Source organism: Mirounga leonina, unplaced genomic scaffold, assembly GCF_011800145.1.
Source record: "Mirounga leonina isolate KUSES-001 unplaced genomic scaffold, KU_Mleo_1.0 Mir_166, whole genome shotgun sequence".
NCBI lineage: Eukaryota > Metazoa > Chordata > Mammalia > Carnivora > Phocidae > Mirounga > Mirounga leonina.
Genome location: NW_023270418.1, coordinates 16,800,229 through 16,821,145, shown reverse-complemented (window position 1 = coordinate 16,821,145; position 20,917 = coordinate 16,800,229). Strand labels below are relative to the sequence as shown.

The window sequence follows — 20,917 nt, the reverse complement described above, 5'->3', positions numbered from 1 at the left end:
GTATTGTATAAATGACAATTAGATCAATTCAATTGATAGCTCTGTTCAGGTAATTTATATCTTTATCAATTTTCTGACTACATGATATATTAATTACTAACATAGTGGATTTTGTGTCTCTATAAGAGTAGATTTTTCTATATTTCCTTTCAGGTCTGTCAGTTTTTGCTTCCTGTGTTTTGGTGCTTTCTTGTTAGGTATATACACATGGAAGATTTCTGTGTTATCTTGGAGAATTGACTCCTTTATCATTACACAATGTCCCTCATTATCCCTGATAACCTTTCTTGTTCTCAAATCTGTTTTGTCTGAAATTAAAAAGGCTATTCCAGATATTATTATTATTATTATTATTATTTATTATTATTATTAGTTGTAGCATGGTATATCTTCCTCCATCTCCTTACTTTCAGCCCAGGTCAGTCTTTATATTTATAGGGTATTTCTTGCAGAAAAATAGAGTTGGGTACTATTTTCTAATCTGCTCTGATGATTCCTATCTTTTAATTGGTGTATTTAGTCAAGTCACATTTAAATTGAGTATTGATATAGTTGGATTACTATTTCTCATGTTTATAATGTTTTATACTCATTGATTTTGGGTTTTTTTTATAACTTTATTATTCCTTTTCTCCTGTCTTTATCTGTTTTTAATGGAACATTTTGATTTCATTTTATCTCTCCCTTAAAGTATAAGTTATATTTCTTTTTTTAATGTTATAATTTCTTTATTATCACTTACTGTTACTAAGCACCAGCTTCAAACTACAGAATATTTAAAATCACACTTTGACAACCCATTCTTCCCTCCTCAACCCAAATTTTTGATCAAGAGTTCTTTTAAGTGAGACATGCTCTCTTCTGTATAAAACTGTATCAAAATACAGGGAAAGAACTGTGTGCATCTTGCTGTAAAATGCTCCCCATGGTTGTGGAAACAGTGTCTGCCCAGGCTCCTTTTACTGTCCAGGTCCTGAGGCCCTCTTGTTCATGAACTGTCTCTTCAAAAAGCAAGTCCAGCACTTGGTGGGTTTATCATTGAGGGTGAAAAACTTTCTCACAAAGTCAGTCCAGTCTCTTGTCTCAACTGCTGCTCATAACCTCATCTTCTTGTTTGCAGGTTTAGTATAAATTACATTAAGTGGAAAACCAGGCTCTCTAGGAATGGGAAAATTAGTGATTCCCTGTATATACACTTCTTTCTCACTTTGTCTTTTGGAATTGCACTTTTGGAGGTTTTTTGTTTTTGTTTTGATATATATATATATTTTTTTAGGTACTCAGAAATGTAGAGAGTTATATATATCAAGGTTCTATCAGCTTCATTCTTAATCTCATAGTTTTTGAAGAAGATATTGGCCTTGAAGTAGTAGATGGCTTCATCTACAATATCTGTATCTTTTGTCTCCCTAGGGGCAGGTCCTTTGAACTGATCTGTGTTAGGCAACAGTGCCATGTTTCCAATGAGTTTGGTGTCAGGGTTCATGGGAGAAGAGTGGTAAGCCGGCATTTCGGAGCCAGCGGGGTTTCAGCCTAGTTGAGCAGGTTGGGGTTAGAGCATGGTCCAGAGGGGATAAGGGTGGTGGGATAGGCAGAAGTCTAAATCATATTTCTTTAAAAATAATTTTAGTGGTAATCCTATAGCATGTATTATATATTTTAATTAACTTAGCAACACTTTCACATGTATTGCTTCATATGTAGTACATAACAGTATTCTAAAATTTTCCTTCCCATCCCCTTTGGCAAAGCTGTCATTTATTCTCTTTATCCACATGCTGTAATCACCCAATACCTTGCTTCTATTATCACATGAAATATAAAGTTATCTTTTTGATAAATTAAGATAATTAATGAAGGTGGCTACACTAAACAACAGATTTTCAACATAGATGAAACAGCCTTCTATTGTAAGAAGATGCCATTTAGGACTTTCATAGCTAGAGAGGAGAAATAAGTACTTGATTTCAAAACTTGAAAGGAGAGACTAACTCTACTTTAGGGGCTATGTAGCCAGTGACTTTCAGTTGAAGCCAGTGCTCCTGGACCATTCTAAAAATTTGGGGGCCCTTAAGAATTATAGTACATCAATTCTGTCTGTGCTCTATAAATGGAACAGCAAAACCGGGATGGCAGCACATTGCTGCCAATGGTTTGTAGTAAACATGGTTTACTGAATATTTTAAGCCCACTCTTGAGACCTATTGCTGAGAAAACAAACAAACAAAAACAACAAAAAATATTTTTTTCAAAATATCACTGCTCATTGACAATGCACCTGGTCAGTTAAGAGCTCTGATGGAGATGTCCAATGAGATTAATGTTCTCATGCCTGCTAATACAATATCCATTCTGTAGCCCATGGATCCAAGAGTAATTTCAACATTCACACATTATTATTTAAGAAATACATTTAGAAAGGATATAGCTTCCATAGATAGTGATTCTTCTGATGGATCTGAGCAAAGTAAAGTATAAACCTGGGAAGAGTTCACCATTCTTGATATCACTGAGAACACTAGTGATTCATGAAAAGTGGTCAAAAGATCAACATGAACAGGAGCTTGGAAGAAGTTGATTCCAACCATCATGGGGGAATTTGAGGGGTTCAAGACTGGAGGAAGTCTTGAGGAAGTGGAGGAAGTCACTGCAGATGTGGTGGAAATGGCAAGAAAACTAGAATTTGAAGTGGTGACTGAAAAGGTGACAAACTCAGGATAAAACTTCAACAGATAATGATTTGCTTCTTATAAATGAGCAAGAAAGTGGTTTCTGGAGATGAAATTTACTCCCGGTGAAGATGCTGTGAAGATTGTTGAAATGACACCAAAGAATTTAGAATACTACATACATTTGGTTGATAAAGCATCGACAGGTTTTTGAGAGGACTGACTCCAATTTTGAAGAAGTTCTATCAAACAGCATTGCATGCTACAGAGAAATCGTTCATGAAAGGAAGAGTCATTCAATGCAGCAAACTTCAGTGTTACATTAAAAATTGCCGCTCCTACCCTGACCTTCAGCAACCACCACCCTGATCTGTCAGCAGCCCTCAACATCGAGGCGAGATCCTCTACTGGCAAAGGAAAACAAAAAAACTCATTTGACTGGTTTTATTGTGATATTTGTATTATTGTGGTGGTCTGGAACCAAACCCACAATACCTCCAAGATACATCTATATTTTTAATAGCTAACTCAGTCCTTGCCTGCCTGCAATATCTGTAACATATTACATTCAATTTCCATTGAATGCCTCCCTTTCCTTTGATTTTAAGTACAAGTCTACTGTTTTGTTGTGTGTTGTTATAAAATGCTGGATATTGTGGGAGGCAATTTACAAGGAGCCCAAAATATGTCATCTTCCTTTAAGGAGTATTGTGTTTTGTTCTGGGAAGCATCTAAATTACTGCTGCAAGTTTTCTTGATCTTGTCAGACTTGGCTTCACAGTGGGTTAGGTAAAATTTATTCTCATAATGTTCTTATTCTAGGATGTAATTTCTACTCCAAAGTTATGTCATTTCTGGATTATCAATTATAAACCCAGGGATCACAGTGAGATCTTTATACTCCTTTTAAGGTAGATCACCAAAGTTCCCAAGTCTTAGTGATCTCTGATATTTCTCTTGAGCTCTTAGTGTCAGGACACCTACTGTTTACTTGACCTTGCAGAGTCTTGCTCTAGTTATATGCAACTACACACTTCGGTAAGTTTTGTAGGTGAACCCCACTCAGACCTCTGGTACTTTTATCCTACAGCTCATTCTTCTCTGGTACATTACCTCACAAACACTATCCACAGCAGCAGCTCAAACTTCAATATGTCCCCCTTTTGTTCAGCATGAACATTGCTTTCTTCTTAGACTCTACTTCCTTATGTCATTACTTAGAAGGTACCACTAGGCAGAAGTCCAATGTACGTATGGATTTCCTTTTGCTCAAGTATCACATTTCAGTGTTAACTGTGGTTGCACCCTGAAAACAATTGCCTTATAGTTTTAGAGGTGTTTACAGTAGCAGCATATATATAATTCTCATCACCATCACAACAGGAAACAAAAGTTCTATGCCACCTACTTGCCTAGTAACTTTTGCCATAAAAAATATTTATTCTTATGTAGCCCATTTTAATTCCTTTTATTCAAGGCTTTACATTTGCATTATTTATAAGGAAGATCTTCCTGCCCCAAAGTGGGGCTACTTTAAGGACTTGTTCTAGCTTTTAGTTCATACAGCATTTTCCTTTTTGTTTCCTGTAAAGTTAAATGTGATACTAAGTATAATGTATGTAAATTTTTCCTATTATCACAGGATGCTTGCACTCGACAGGAGATTTCTGAAAATGGAAATTCCCCAATGGCACATTCCAAAATGCACAATGTCCACCCCCAAAAGAGTCTTTTTGGTGTTGTTTCACTCCCTGTAATGAATCTTGCAATACAATACAATCCCCAAACACTATACTCCTTCCTCATCTCCTTATACTTCTTCCTTTATTCAGCCTAGAATATCACTCTCAGCTCCTCCCATAACATTTCCATAGAACTATATTGTTTCTTTCAAATATGTGCCTCAGAATTAGGTTTCTCTCCAGTCTCCCCTTCCCGAAAATTCCTACTTGGACTTTCCCTGCCCCTTATGTGCACATTCAAAATTCTTCTTATTTTTTCTCCCTAAAGATTTATTTATTTACTTTTAGAGCGAGAGTGAGAGAATCTTCAGCAGACTCCCTGCTGAGCACAGAGCCCAATGCGGGTCATGACCTGAGCTGAAATCAAGAGTCAAACACTCAACTGACTGAGCCACCCAGGTGCCCCCAAAACTTAATTGTTGAAAATTCCTTGGGTACAGGGAATCTTTGTCTTATATACCACCCATAACCATTCTAGCAATGAAAAATACTTCTAATATATCCTAAGCAAGCTCATTAGCAAACCCTATGGTTTATATATATGTGCTTTTTAAAATATACTGAAGAATAGTTTATACACAATAATTTGCATCTTTCTAAATTACATAATTCTATATATTTTGACAGTTTTATACACCTAGGAAATCATTACCACAAATACAAAATGTCTGTCAACTCTAATATTCCTGTGTTTCTTTGTAGTCCAGCTTTCACTCCATCCTTGGTCTTTAAGCAACTATGAATCTGCTTTATACCATGATATTTTAAATTTGTTATAAATAAAATTATACATTTATTTTCTGATTGTGTGCATGTGCATATTTATGTCTGTACGATTTCTTCCATCAACTTAATGATTTTGAGAATCAAATATGGTACATATATTAGTAACTTTTTTTTTCGCTTTATTGTCCAATAGTATTTGATCATATGGATATATCATATTTTGTGTAAAACATTTACTTGTTGATGGACATCAGTATTGCTTCCAGTTTTTGCTATCACAAATACAATTGCTATTGACATTCATATAAGTTCTCTGTTTGGACAAATGTTTCTATTTCTTGAGCAAATACCTAGGATTATAATGGTTTGGTTATGAAAAGTATATCATAAATTTTTATGAAACTGACAGTTTTCCAAAGTGGTTGTTCCATTTTTCATTCCCATACATAATCTAGGCAAGATCCATTTGCCCCACATCCTTACCAACATTCTGTATGACCAATCTTTTAATTTTAGCCATTATAATGGGCAGGCAATGGTATCTCATCTTGCTTTTAATTTGCATTGCTTAGTGACTAATGATGTGTAATCTTTTTGTATATATTTTTATTTAATATATTTGAATTTTCTCTTAGTTACCTCTGCAGATTCCTGATTAAGGTATCATATATGTTAACTAATAAATCTGGGTTTTACTCACACATACACATACATAAGCATATATCCCAAAATCATTACTTAAATTATTTTTAAAGCATATCATGTCAGATAATCATAATCATTTACCTACAACAGGAGGTCAGGGACTATAGATACCTATCTTAGTGAAGTTCTTTGACTTTGCATCAGTTCTACTCAACTCAAATCCTAAAACAGTTACAGAATGCAGAGGATAAGCCCTGCATTCTACTAAGTAAGAATGTCAGTACACCTAATACTGTGGACTGAATGTCTGTGTCCCCCACAAATTCCTATGTTGAAATCTAATCCCCGGTGTAATGATATATGGAGGTGGGGTCTTTGGGAGGTGATTAGATCTGAGGGTGGAACACTCAAATGAGGTTAGTGCCCTTATAAAAGAGACTCTAAAGAGCTCCCTCTCCCTTTCTGCCTAGTGAGGACTCAGCGATAAGACAGGGGTCTAGAAACCACGAAGCAGGATCTCACCAGATACCAAATCTGCCAGCACCATGATCATGTACTTCCCAGCCTCTACACATGTGAGAAATAAGTGTTTGTTGTTTATAAATCACCCAGTTTATGGTATTTTGATATAGCAGCTGAAGCGGACTAAAACACATAATTTATAACATACCCTTCTTCTTAAGAATTTAAGAGGCATATCCAACTAAAGCCACCATAGGAAGTTCGAACTAAAACTCAGACTTTCTGCATTTCCAATCTCCTTACTTTTCCTTGTGGAGATATCACTAGCTAACAAAAGGATATGATAAGATCAACCATCACTACCACTTCCTTTGCTCTTATGTCACTAATGGATACTGTGTCATCTGTAGGGTGATCCACTCAGAGAGAGCACTCAAAGCCCTCTCAAAATATCTAGCAAACTGTGGTTCATAAACTGAAATTTTTGCTTCATAACTGATTCTATGGGCATAAACAATGGGTGTGTGTAAGGACAGCCCCCGGGACAGAGGAGCCAGGTAACTGACTTCAATAAATCCACTGATGGGGGTAGCAAATGAGAGGATATAAAGCTTTAAAAGGGTGATTTAATCAGAGAAAAAAGGGTGCCTAGATATAATAATGAACATATGTTCAGAAAGGAATTGTCTCATTCTAGTTTTATTGAAACCCCAAATTCTGAGCATTTAGATTGAGTAACTGTGATTATTTTATCAAGGTTGAATTTGATAGAGATAAGTTTATGTCTCCTGCCCTCTGACGACCCAGTTAATATAAGTAGAGCTCTTTGGGCTAACCATTTAGGAATTTTCTCTGAATAAAGGAAGGTTGTTTCAGAAATCTTTGCAGCTTTGCTTTAATTTTCATATTTTCTTACCCATTGTGTGTGCCTTAATTCTGTCATTTCCAGGTTATGCTCAAAGGTCTTCAGAGTTAAGATAGATCTTGGGTTTAACTGTCAACAAAAGTACCTGGTTTAAAAAAAAAAATACAGATTCAAGGTGCCTGGGTGGCTCAGTTGGTTAAGCGTCTGCCTTCAGGTCAGGTCATGATCCTAGGGTCCTGGGATCAAGTCCCATATAGGGCTCCCTGCTTGGCAGGGAACCTACTTCTCCCTCTCCTCCCTGTTCATGCTCTCTCTCACTAGCTCTTTCTGTCTCTTTCTCAAATAAATAATAAATAAAATATTTTTAAAAATGCACATTCAGGAAAAGAGAAAATGTTATTAATTTTTTTAAAGATCATTTGAGAGAGAGAGAGCATGCAAGTAGGGGGAGGGGCAGAGGGAGAGGGAGAATCTTCAAGCAGATTCCCCGGAGCGCAGAGTCCCATGTGGGGCTTGATATCATGACCCATGAGATCATGACCTGAGCCCAAACCAAGAGTTGGACATTTAACTGACAAAGTGTTTGGCCATTTTTTAGATTGGGTTAATGATCTCAACCTTAAATGATAATAACAAAACAACCTATAATATTTCAGCATGCTTATCATCTCAGATGAAGTGGATTTCCATAAATGAATCTCAGGCTTGATATTATAGTGAAACCAATAATTACCACTCCACGAGTACTTCTTATATACTGGGAGACAATACAGCACGTGTTGTCACTCACATTTCTGCATGTCCTGTGATCACAGGCACTGAAAGCCTTTTGTTCTCGCTGATCTTTTCAAGGATGTGTGTACAGCAAATAGCCTTGGAAGATAAAAATAGTGTCTCTATTTGGAATATATACATATATTCTCTATTTGGAAATATATATATATATATTTTCTCCATTCTTGGCAAAATTTGGGCAGATGGGCAGGTTTGCCTGCAGCCAATTATAAAAGATTGTAGATTCTAAGCTCAGGATTAGGAATGCAGCCCACTTGAGAATCGTGTGTGGAATACTGGAATCCTTTGTTCCTTGAATGTTTATTAGTATAAGATTTATTATTTATGGATAGTATATACAAATCAGAAGAGTAATTTCTTCTCTGTAGGTAAATTGCATTGTTCCATTTCTTATTTGAGTTGGTACGTAAAAATTGTTTTATTTTCTTGCTATTTTTAGAAGCATCAAACATTTATTTTTGTAAGTATTCAACAATTAGCAAAAATTATTATTAAAAAATTCCATTTATCCCATGTACTTACTTACTTCTAGGGAGATGTTAGCTTATTGCAGTTTTGAGGCTATATGCAATTTCTCTTTTAGCTTTATTTAGTAAAAAGCGAACCTTTTTTAAAAAAATTGCTTTGTCCTGCAAATATCTTAATGCCTGAGCTATGCAGCTCTCATTTAAAAGGATAATGACTTTAAAAGGCAATTTTTATTGCCTCAAATACAATTTAGGGAAGACGAACAATCATAAAACTGTAGAAAAGTAGCTGAGATTTACTATATCAGCTTTTCAACATTCAACAACTGATTCTGTAGGCAAATGTGTATAAGCAACTCAGTCAATGGGCCGCCAATTCCCTGAAAACTATTTCTTTGGCATTTTCTGAGTGGATACCAGTTTCTTGAATGTAGCTATCCGCTCTGGAGTTTTGCATGTAGGGCTAATCGCCACTCCTCAAACACAAAACTAACGTGCGTGTGCCTGCGTGAGTGTGTGTGTGTGTTGGTGTGTGATTTACCTGAAGCCTCTATTTCTAAAGATATTATAAACATACACTATATTGTTATTTTCCATTTGCTTCAATAGAATAATATATTTAAAGATTTAGTTGTATTAGAGAACTTAAATGTATATATAAACTATGTCTCTTGCGGAGGTACACATGGCAGATATGTGGAACTTAGTACAAGAAAACCTATGTTTTGATTATAGTTATATTTAAATAATTTATATATTTTGTGCATTCTCTACCCCATGACAGCATTGCCAGAGTAATTTTTCTAAACTACAAATTAGATCAGACTATTACCCTACCGAAAATTCTTTACTGACTCCCCATTGTATTTAATACAAATACCATTATTTTATATATATATATATATATAGTGCTCATGATTCATCCTCTCCCTGCTTTGGCCAGCTCATCCCAGCTCTATCTGCTGAGAACATCCCAAAACACCAACCTCTTGGCAGCGAGGAGAAAAGCCAACACCTAGATACTGGTTTCTAAATACCTTTCTCTTTCAAAGGAACAAAGGTTCCAAGTGATAAAGGGTTCCAAATAACCAAGTGTTAAAAATTGACACTAATATTTGACAGAAATGTTTTAAAATGAAAAGAGGCTTAATGCCAAAGATCAAATGAAACATGAAAGTAAGAGTCTTTGTTAAGAACTCTAAGGACTTAGGGGCGCCTGGGTGGCTCAGTTGGTTAAGCGACTGCCTTCGGCTCAGGTCATGATCCTGGAGTCCCGGGATCGAGTCCCGCATCGGGCTCCCTGCTCGGCAGGGAGTCTGCTTCTCCCTCTGACCCTGCCCCCTCTCATGTGCTCTCTCTCTCTCTCATTCTCTCTCTTTCAAATAAATAAATAAAATCTTTAAAAAAAAAAAACCTCTAAGGACTTAAAACTATGCGTTGTAGGTGCGTGCCCATACACACACACACACACACACACTCTTATAAAAATCTTAAAGGAAGTCTCACAGCAGCCTATTATGCTAACATAGAGATATAAACTTGTCTCAAGAGAACTGTGGGGTCAGTTTTTGTTAAATGGAATGAACTATTATTTGATAAGTAGAAACCTCATATTTTAAGACTGTCATACTAGCAAAGCACCATTAGCATGGATGAGAGGGGACTGAAACCTTTCAAATTTAAAAAATGCTACCAGGCCCCCAAATTTCTAAGAGCAGGAAGAAGATTAGATAGGAAGACTGGGATGAGAAATCATTTTCTTTTTTAACCCGAATGTCCTGTCTCTGACACTTTCAACATTCTACCTGGAAATCATCTCACCAAGGTTTACAAGTATATTAAGTACATGATCTGTCTTCAAAATTCCTTAAGGCGAGAGTTTTGATGAATATTTTTCACTGACAGTAGCCAATATTTTATCATTATTTCCCTACATGAAGAATGCCATTTTACTCTGGTTGATTTCAAGACTTTATCACTATCTTTGTATTTTAGCATTTTGACTATCATGTGTCTAGCTATGGTTTTCTCTGTATTAATCCTAATTAATGTTTGCTGAGCCTCTTGAATCTGTGGATTTACTAGTTTATATTTATATTTAATATTTTATGGAATATATAGAATTATCAGCCATTGTTTCTTTAATGTTGACTGTCCTAGTTTTTCTCTAGTATCATCCAGTATTTCATTCAGACATATGTTAGATGGCTTAATACCATGACCAGGTTGTTGGAGTTCTCAGTATTTCTAATCTACAATTTGTAAATCAATTTAGGTTATATCTATTGCCTTGTCCTTGAGCTCACAGACCTTTTATTCTGCATTGTCCAATCTCCTATCAAGTCCATCCATTGAAATTTTCGAGTATTGCATTTTTTAGGTTTAGAATTCCTTTTAAAGGAGTTTAATTTTTTTAATCTTTTATTTTTTTAATTTATTTTTTATTTTATTTTTTTTAGAGAGAGAGAGCCCGAGGAGGGGATGGGGGTGGACAGGAGTGAGGAGGAGGGTGCGGGAGAGAGACTCTTAAGCAGGCTCCACACTCAGCACTGAGCCTGATTTGGGGCTCGATCTCATGACCCTGAGATCATGGCGTGAGCCAAAACCAAGAGTCAGACACTCAACTGAACGAGTCACTCAGGTGCCTCGAGTTCAATTTTTTTTTAAAGTAAACTCTACCCCCAACCTGGGGCTCAAACTCATGACACCAAGATCAAGACTCGTATGTTCTACTTACTGAGCCAGTCAGGTATCCCCAGGTTTGGAATTTTTATTTTATACATTACTTTAGAGTTTCCATTAATCTCCTGACATTTTCATCCATGTGGAAAGTCTGACCTCTCAGTCCTCAGTCCATTAAGTTTGCCACTTTTTTCTTGAGCTCTATTCCTCATTATACTTGTGGATGGCAGAGTTCCTTCAGGGAAAAGTAAGAGGAATGTCGATCTCACTTCCTGTGGTTCCCTCATTTTAAGAGCTGTTTCACTTGTAATTTTTGTCTGCTTTTTTGCGCTTCCAGTGCCTTCAAACAGTTTATTTGTTTGATTCTTTCCCAAAGTTTATATTTGCTACAGGCAGGAGGGTGAATCTGATATAAAGTACTTGTCGAAAGCTAGAGGCTCAGAAACATATATATTTAAATTTTCCCCAATTTTTGAAAATTAATTTCTTACATTTGATTAATATAAACAAAATAAATCTTATAAGAAGGTGTTTGTCCATTTATGTGCAATGTTTTTTAATAGAATATAATCATAAGAGGGGAACTTCTGGATTAAAGATATAATTATGTAAAAGTGTATTGATACACACTGTTAGACATTGCTAAAATGTTTTCTATGAAGAGTTCATAAATTTGCATTCTCCAACAGCAGTCTAATGACTGCTTACTATGTCCTCATTACATTAACATTATAATTGCATTACTCTTTCCAAATATTATAGCTAAATTATAGTGGTTAATAAAATTGGCTTCATATTAAATTTCACCTATTTTATTGTTAATCAGCGGAGGTCGCCTTCTTGCCTTTCCTCTTCTACCAATTATCATTTGGCTAGTAGGTTTTCCAAGTAGGACTGACTGGCCAAACCAGATATTTCATTCACGCATTTGCTTTAGACAAGGCATGCTGTTTTTAATCTTGTCAAAATTGTACAATTTTCATAATCAACCCAGCTGAGAGCATTTCAGTTTGGGTTTCTAAGAAGGCATTTCATGAAGGGAAACCATTCAGCAACTATAACCTGACAGTTCCACCAGGTCAGATGATTGAAACCAAAACAGTGAAAGAGTGAGAAAGCAAGGCCAAAGTTGCTAAAATTGTTACTCATATTTCCATACCTGGCTAAATACAGTAAAACAAAAGAATGCTTTTGATAGGAGATGTGCAAAAAAAAAAAAAAGGACACAATAGGACACTTTTTTTTACTACCATAGAAGGTTGAATCTACAGAGGACAATTATTTATTTCATGGATAATGTTTGGTAAGTTGCCACTGGGTTGCAGAATGCCTCAAAATCATAGGATACAGGCCAAGGAAATAAGTGTTGTTCTAGGTGAAAGAAGCTGAAATAGTAGTAAAGCAATATTTTTTATCTTCAGTACATTAACATTAAATTATAGGCACATTAATTAAACAGCCAGATAGTGAACACCAACAATGTGACAAGCATTTTTGCTCCTTAGTTTTCTATGTATGATTTCAGTTAATCATCATGCTGAAGTAAGTATCAGCATTATCAGTATTATTAGTACCTATGTGGGGGAAAGAAACTGAGGCCCTAAAGTCCATAGTCACTTACTGCTGTCACACAGATAATGGAATTTCAGGATTCCATCTCAAATCAGTAGCTTTTAAATTAAACCTAATAGCAACTTTATTATATGATACATAAACATATAAAGTATAGAAATACAACTTTCTAGATATAGATTGAAACTGCTCCTCAATTAATATGTGAGTGACCTTGAATCTCTACTATGCATGTATGTATAGTAATTATATAACTATACACATATATGAATATATACATTATGAATATATATGTTTATGTATAATATATATCCAGCATTTAGATATTTAACTGAAATACTTCTAAATCCACAAATCATGGATACACATGGGATCAAATTTGGAATCATAATTCAATTTTGGATGTGTTGGAAACCCTCTGCCTTACTGCACAACTACAGACCTTTCTCCAAAAATATCTGATGGCTCAAGGGGAGGACTCACTGGTCCTCATAAATGACTCTGTGTCAGCCAAATGCTGTTGTTCCCCTACCAACATCCCTAAGGATCTTCAAGCTCTTGAGGGCACTCTACCACATTTACTTGCTATGATTTCTGCTTAGTATCACTCTCTAAAAGTTGATAATTCTTAAAATAACATACAGCACCATATTTTCTTCAATCCTTTCTACTTTACCAGAGTTATTTAATTTTGCACTTAATATAGTAAAACATTCTCCCCTTTCATTTGGACAACTCTCAATTTATATTTTCTCAAATATAATTAATTTTATGTTTTTTTTCTCCAAAAACCGTATATATCCAAATATAATTACTTTTATGTTTTTTTCTCCTTCTCTAATTTCTCCCCCACTCAATTTTTTTAAATATCATTATTTATCTTAGGTTTCCCCTTTCTACATATTCAATATTCAAATTTTCCTAGAGCTTTTTTCTTTCAGCTTAAAATATCCTCAATTTTCAGTTATTAGAGAGGAGATAATTTGTGAGCTATTCTACTTCCCACCGTCTCTCTCCCATCTTCTTGTATTTTGTAAGTTATATTATTCCTCTATTTAAGACCACGTAACATTTGTATTCTATCTTGCCAACCTTATTGGCATTATTTGATGCCCCAGATTTACCTTTAAGTATATCCACTGTTTGTCACTAGTACTTTTTAAAAAGCTTTCCTCTGTCGTATTTTGTTAAACTGAAATTTGTCCTCTGGTAGTTTCATTAACAATGACTCATGAGAATGATATTCTCTAAGCTCCTCTATTTTAAAAATGATTTGTCAGTGGCCTTTTTACTTGAAGGTTAATTTTCTTTGATATAAAACCCCTGACTCACAGTCTTTTTTGTTCATCTTTCTTGTGTTTCAGGATGGTGCAGGGAGTGTGATACTAACGATTTATTTTTAAAAGTTAAGCCATGACACATTCTGTTTTATGCCTGCTATTCACCATAATTATTAGTAACATGAAATTTTACTATTAAAAGTTTCCCAATTAGATAATAAATAATATGGTCATGCTATTTATAGGTAATTTACTTATTTTGCCAAAAGGATTTTTTAAAAAGATTTATTTATTTGACAGAGAGAGAGAGTGCACACACAAGCAGAGGGAGAGGCAAAGGGAGAAGGAGAAAGAATCCTCAAGCAGACGCCCTGCTAAGCACAGAGCTCGACGTGGGGCTCGATCCCACAATCCTGAGATCACGACCTGAGCCAAAATCAAGAGTCAGACACTTAACCAAATGAAACACCCAGTCATCCCAGAATTTCTTTTCTTTCTTTCTTTTTTTCTTTTTGACTCATATAATATTTTACTTATTTTTAGGGCTAAATAATACTACAAGGCTAATTCTCACTGCTTACTACTCTGGGTCTTATTTAAGAAATGTTAGGCTAAGTTATGCTGCACTTTAAAGATTTATCCTATGGGTTTTGTACATCTCATATTGAGTCTATTACTAAATATTTTACACATTTGTACTGATTTTTGTCCAATTCAGTATATAATTAATTGTATAAACAAAACAAGTATTTTATGTATTAATTTTACATTAATACATAATGTTCTTCTGCCTCATGGAATGCCTGTACTGTTTATGTTATTTTTATCATTTATTCTTTTGACTTTTCCAGATATACATATTTATGATAGGCAAATAGAGATAGTCTTATCATTTTTAAATTATTAATGTGTATCTCTATTTTTTCTCTTAGATGATCACATTGGTTAATATACAATATGGTATTAAATTATAGTGGACACAATGGAATCCTTGCCTTGTTCCTCCTGGCTCAGTGCAACTGTGGTGGTTAATTTTATGTGTCAGATTAGCTAGGCCTCAGTGCCCAGGTGTCTGGTCAAACACTAGTCTAGATGTCTAGATGTTGTTGTAAAGATTTTTTTGGATGAGATTAGTATTTCAATAGGTAGACTAGGAGTAAAAAAAAATTACTCTCCATAATGCGATGGCCTCATCCAATTGGTGGAAGGCTTTAAAAGAATAAAAAAAAAAAAGACTGATGTCCTTCTCAGGAGAGGGAACTTAGACTCTCATCTGTCTTTGGACTCAGGTTGCAAAAACAGCTTTCTCCTGGGTCTCCAGCCAGCTGGTCTACCTGCAGATTTTGGATTGAGCAGCTTCTCCACAATCATTTAAATCAATTCCTTAAAATAAATCTCTCCCTTTTTCTTTCTCAATCTCTCTGTCCTCTCCTTCTTCCCTGTATCTCTCTGTCTCTGTCTCTGATGTTACTGTGCTCAGAATGTGTGCCCAGAAATTCATATGTTGAAACCCTAATCCCTAATGTGATGGTGCTCTAAGGTGGGGCCACTGAGTGGCAATTAGTTCCTAACCTCATAAATAGTTTTCTTGTATGTAAAAAGAAAGGTTAGATATATATGGCCTGTACTAGGCTTTGATACTTATTGGTAAATTCCTCCTTTTTTTTTTTTTTACTTCCTTCACTTTATCTGTGTAAGATTTAATAAGACAATAGCCAAAACCCAAAAATAACAAAACAAAAATATGGGATATACTACATTTCTTGTGTTATGATTTCAAATCCACTTGTTTATGACTTAAGTGAAGTTGTTTTGATCTACATGAAGTTGTTTTGACTTACTTGTATATCACAAACTTATTTTGATCTAGGGGTGAATTTGTTTACATTCAGGAAACTGTGTCAGGATGTTGTCATTGACATCTGTTACTGTCAATAAGCACTTAGTAGCTCAACTGATGACAGTCACCACTGGGGACTTATCGATAAACATAGGGAAGAACGGCTATAAAGTAATGGAAATTTAAACTTTATTTTTTTTAATTTTTTAAAGATTTTATTTATTTATTTGAGAGGGGGGCATAAGTAGAGGGAGAAGCTGACTCCCCACTGAGCTTGGAGCCTGATGCTCACTCTATCCCAGATCCTGAGATCATGACCTGAGCCGAAGTCAGATGCTTAACCTACTGAGCCACCTGGGTGCCCCTGGACATTTAAACTTTAAATATCAAGAATTTATGAGGACTCACCAAGAGTGTTCAGTCTGTACAAGGCTACCCTTTGCTAATCTAAATAGCTCTCTGATGACCTTGGGCATTAACTCCTTCTGTGCAAGCCAACTCTGCCAACAGTGCTGAAAACCACAAAGTGGCCCTACATGTAGAGGAGATCATCTTGCCTGCTCACACCAGCACCTCCGTCCCCCTAGCAATGGGCTCTAGCAACAAGGGACTTTTGCTTTGGGTTGACAGCTGTGGACATTAGCTCTTAATTGGCCAAGCCAATGCTTCTGAATATGAGCTCCTAGAAAGGTACACCTCAGCTAAATTTGGACTTTATTTCTTTCATTTCCCTTTTGTTTGGGGAAACATTGGTTTGGCATATGTTACTTCTTTTTAGCTTTTAGCTTATTAAGAGATATTATCCTGTATGCAATCAGTTCGTGAAATATTATTATTATAAATTATAATTCCTGCAATGAACCTGTGTTAAATAAATTATTGGCAAAGACAATCTCAGTTTCTGAGCATAACTTGCCTCGAATAAAACACAAATCCATGAAATTGGACTGCTCCCTGCCAGTACCTCTTTCACAAATGAACCGTTCAGTCTTCATTCAGCTTGGGTTGGGCCACTTTATGTTTTTACACACAAAGAACCAAACGATTAGTAATCCCAGGACAGTCAAATGGGCTACTTGACTCAGTAATTTTAGACTGATAAGAAGATCCTTCATTGCAAACAGTGTTTCTGAGCAGATGAGTCATGAAAAACTGATGCCATATACCTTACTTTCTCTTTTACAAAGGGATAGAATTATTAAGGGGAAATAATACATTCTTCAGTGTGAAAAATCTGATACTGATTCATTTACTGAGGTTAAAGAAATCCTATGACTTCTCTGGGTCCTAATTTCCCATTCTGTAAAACTGGATGCTTCGAGTATCAGTGATGGGACAGAGTGACTGGTTCATTGCCTGGCATATCACAGAAAAACAACTTTCTGAAAACTGATGTTGTTTGATGTAAAGGGCAAATTAGGAATAAATCAAAGAAAGAAAGGAAAATAAACATTTACAAATGGAATGCTTATCTTGGATTTCTTTTGACCCATTCTGAATAGACAACAATGTACCCACTAAAGCATGGAGTAAAGGAGGGATAACTGCTCCCTAATCTTTTTACAAATTTTTCACTAGTTAGTAGCAAATGCCTAGTTTGAACCAGAAATCAGTCTCCCCTACATTTCCCTTTTTTCTTTCTGTTTTTTGTTGTTGTTGTTGTTGTTGTTGTTGTTGTCAAGCAAACTGCACGAGGAATTGGTGTTAGTGGCAAGAGGTCAAAATAATGTAATCTAATATGAGCCAGACCTTAGCCTTCCACCTCCTGTGGAAGTTTAGCAATTTTCCTTTGCTAATGTTTTGAAAAAGAGTGCAAAACACACAAGTTTGGGAGGGTGGAGAAGACAGTGGTGTGACTATGAAAAAGAAAAAAAAAATCTAGCATTTGTAGTTGCTGAGAGGCTAGGAAATGCCTAACAATGCCAGAATAAAGATGAATTTGGGGAAAGCACATGAGCTTTGATGTTGCACTCACTTTCAAGAAAGCTATTAAATGTTGGCTTTGTCAAGGTAGAAAAGAAACAAATAAATATTTTATATCAGATACCTTCAATTCCCAAAGCCAAAACCAGTATTATACATTGGTTTATAACATAAACCAAGGAAAAAATAAAAGAAATAGTCAGAAAAACTTTTTATTATTATGTTTTTTGTTCTGATTTGGGTGTGCCTCTTTAATAAATTATGTCTGAAAGGAAGAACAGTATTATAAATGTCCACCCACCCAACTCAGAAAAGAGAGAATGAAACTCATTTATCTCAATTGCTCGATAAGCCAGAGATATTTTAGGCAGAAGTTATATACTGATGGGATTTTTGTTTATCTGATGTGAATAATAAAAGGAAAATCCTAGATGCCAGGTTTGCATACAGAAAGAGAACTGCACTTAACCATTGAAAAGACAGACTTTGGCATGATGGTAGATTTTTAAACAAAGATTTAAGAAAACATGACTCTTTTCTGAAAAATGAAATAAACACCACTATTGCAGGTAAATACTTTTTGAAGCAAGTGAGGTGATTTCTTTTTCATTTTGTGTCAAGTGTGGATGAAATAGCTTAATTCAGAGCAAGCTGCAGAGATATAGCTTTTGAATGGTTTGTTAGAGTTCAGACAGAGAATTTATATAAATCTTATGGATCCTCAAATGTCAGGTCTAATCACACCTCACTCCTGAGGTAACAATCTCTGTTAAAGAGGATGTTCCTCCCAGGTGAGAAAGAACCTTATTTGTTCGATGGTAAACAAGTACTATCTTCTTTAAGAGACACAATTTCATTGCTCTATTCCTTTGTTTGTAAAAGAAGATCCAAAGAGTGACATTCTGCAAGATTTCTGCCATGGTCAAATGATTCCAGAAACTATTGCATACTGTACCTCCTATCTGGGGAATCATAAAGCCTGGTGGTATACTGAATGTTCTAAAATGTCTTATAGTAAATGTGTCTATTTAAGACGTTGTACAAGATATTAATCCAAAGAACATAGGTCTAAAAATGTTTTCTTATGTTTGGTCCATAACACAGTTTCAGCACAAGTCCCTTTTATTTCAGAAAGTATGATTAGATAGAACACAAAAGAATGCCTAAGTAAACCTTGAATAGATTTGAACATGAAGTAAAAACCTCTTCCCTTTCTTTAAAGCTCCAAGAATGTATAAAGAACTGACATGTGTATGATGCTATGATAAAAGATCCTGGAGATCAAAATAAGGAACTGGGACAATGAAATAAATGTCTTACCAGCACTTTGTATTTATCTCTCCTGTCAAAAAGTCATGTTAGTGTTTTCTATTACTTTAGGGAATCTTTGTATTATAGCTAGAAAATGTAACTGTTTGGAATATAGTAATTTACCTAGAAGGATCATCCCTGTCTCTCAAAAGAGAGATTGGGATTAAAAGCATAAAAAATATATATGTTTTTAAAAAGGGAAGCAAAATGGTTTATTATGGCTACAAAAGGTACTGGAGTTAAAGTGAATTAAATTTTATATCTTTTAAGGGAACAATTAAATTTGAATTTATTTTGCAGTATAAGATTGCTAGAGAATAAAATATCAAAAAACAGAACAATCTTTTTTTTAAAAAAATAGGGCTTATCATTTTTGAAGAGGCACAGAAAATTTCAGTAAATAAAATAGACAAATAAAAAGTATATAGTGAATACTTAATCATTCTGTGTATTTTATGGTTGACAGATGATAGGCATTTGGAGCTAAAATTTTGAAAGAAAAGATTGCTTTAAAAATTTAAGGCACGGGGCAGCTGGGTGGCTCAGTTGGTTAAGCGACTGCCTTCGGCTCAGGTCATGATCCTGGAGTCCCAGGATCGAGTCCCACATCAGGCTCCCTGCTCAGCAGGGAGTCTGCTTCTCCCTCTGACCCTCCCCTGTCTCATGCTTTCTCTCTCTCTCTCTCATTCTCTCTCTCAAATAAATAAATAAAATCTTAAAAAATAAAAAAAATAAAAATAAAGAAATAAAAATTTAAGGCACTTCCTAGGCAGAAATTATAGCCCATTAAAGAGCAAGGTCTTTTGAAATTAAATTTATATTCTCGGGGCGCCTGGGTGGCTCAGTCGTTAGGCGTCTGCCTTCGGCTCGGGTCGCGATCCCAGGGTCCTGGGATCGAGCCCCGCATCGGGCTCCCCGCTCAGCGGGAGGCCTGCTTCTCCCTCTCCCACTCCCCCTGCTTGTGTTCCCTCTCTTGCTCTCTCTCTGTCAAATAAATAAATAAATAAATCTTAAAAATAAATAAATAAATAAAAATGGGTACTCAAGGGGCGCCTGGGTGGCTCAGTTGTTAAGCGTCTGCCTTGGGCTCAGGTCGTGATCCCAGAGTCCTGAGATCGAGCCCCACATCAGGCTCCCTGCTCAGCGGGAAGCCTGCTTTTCCCTCTCCCACTGCCCCTGCTTGTGTTCCCTCTCTCACTGTGTCTCTCTCTGTCAAATAAATAAATAAAATCTTAAAAAAAAAAAAATTAAACTTATATTCTCAAAAAGTTAACAGCATAGATTAAAATGCTATATTGAAGAACTAAATATGACTTAGGATGAGTTCTTTATATTTATGCACTGTCCTTAATTAGCAATTGTTCTTGAATCTACACATGAGCTAAATTATCACAAAAATATTTTATGTAATACACTGTAGGTATTATTTAAATTTTTTTAAGATTTTATTTATTTATTTGAGAGAGAATGAGATAGAGAGAGAGCATGAGAGGGAGGAGGGTCAGAGGGAGAAGCAGACTCCCTGCCGAGCAGGGAGCCCGATGCGGGACTCGATCCAGGGACTCCAGGATCATGACCTGAGCCAAAGGCAGTCGCTTAACCAACTGAGCCACCCAGGCGCCCCTTATTTAAAATTTATAATTGATGAATTTGAGATTAAAGATCTTATTAGGTTGATAAAACTGCATGATTCATCAGTTAAAATAGGCTAACTTATCTTGAAGTAACTAAGGGTCACAAAATGTAAGTGGTGTAGAACAACTTAAGGTTTATGTCTTCTTTGAATTACACACTCATCTTGGATTAGCCATAGTCTACACCATATCATCTTCAGTTGGGATCCCACTAACGGAGCAACTCCTCCACGGAATAAGCTGGTGAATGAGGAGAAGGAAAAAAATGTGACAAAGACCATTTCCAGGAATAGCACATGGCATC

General features: G+C 35.6%; 1 pseudogene; it reads right to left on the bottom strand.

Annotated features, from left to right (window-relative positions):
• Positions 1–959: 959 nt before the first annotated feature.
• On the bottom strand, positions 960–1,510 carry LOC118015565 (annotated as a pseudogene).
• Positions 1,511–20,917: the final 19,407 nt, after the last annotated feature.